Below are 1,093 nucleotides of genomic sequence, written 5' to 3' on the forward strand. Positions count from 1 at the left end.
TGTAACTCAACCACAGCTCTGTCTAAGTCAGACGTGGCTGCGGGGTGAGACAAGTGGCTATTAACTCTGGTAAATAAAATGCCTAGCCCCCTGCCAATGGCACATGGGGGAAAACTCTATGGTCTCTGCTGTTGGGTTTTGGTCAATGAGAGGTCTCCAGGGTTCCCAGGACCAATGGGCGTGCTGTACTGGTACCTATGTTATTGGAGCGTCACCTCACTTCAGGGCAAGAACGGATGTACCGGGAGTGGCCGGTGTTCAAACGGTTTAAAACCACTGGGATATCACCTTTAAGTAGCACCAGGAATATCCGAAACGTAGGGGGCCTGGCGGGGGCGGGGGGGGGGGGGGGGGCGGGGGGTGGTTTCTGAATCCATTTCTGAACAGGCTGGAGCTATTCTTTTCCCCCCATGTACCCTAGACCCACCGCCATCCTTACCAATTGTCCTGCCCACCTTCTCCCATCCATCCCTCTTGCCCCACCTCCCCCCCACCCCAGCCCTGCACTTGCACCCTGTGTGTACACTGCCCTCCTCCCCCTCCCCCGCCCCCCCCTCACGCTCTAGTTATCCCATCCGCGGAATGCACCCAACCCAACATTTTGGACCGCCCACGGTTTAACCAGGCAATTTGAAAAGACACCCTGTTGCTACAGATCAGTGGGGAATATGCCCTCCCTCTCTCCACACCAGCCTAGGGCTGGGAGAAGGGGGGTGGGGGGATACTGGGGGAAGGGATGGTCCAAATGAGACAAGGTCCAAGCAGAGAACGGATACAATCCCCTTCCTCTGCCACATCACCACCCCCACCCAAGTGCAAATCACGTGTTGCCTTTTCCCACCCCCAATCCATCGAGCAGACTAGTACTCGAGTGAGGTGTGGTTCCCCCCTTCACGCACAGAGCCTCAAGATACAGGCTGGTCACGCCCTGGTCCTGTTGGGGAGCCGCTGTACCCAGCTTCTCACCTAGCCCCTGCCTACTTTCGCCTGGCCAAATACAACAGGCGAGCTCAAATTAAGAGCGTTTTAACTTAAAATTCTTGAGAGAAGCTTTTATCTTTTAAAAAAAAAAGTTTTTAGTACTCTCTAAAAA

This window comes from Carcharodon carcharias, chromosome 33, assembly GCF_017639515.1.
Source record: "Carcharodon carcharias isolate sCarCar2 chromosome 33, sCarCar2.pri, whole genome shotgun sequence".
Taxonomy (NCBI): Eukaryota; Metazoa; Chordata; class Chondrichthyes; order Lamniformes; family Lamnidae; genus Carcharodon; species Carcharodon carcharias.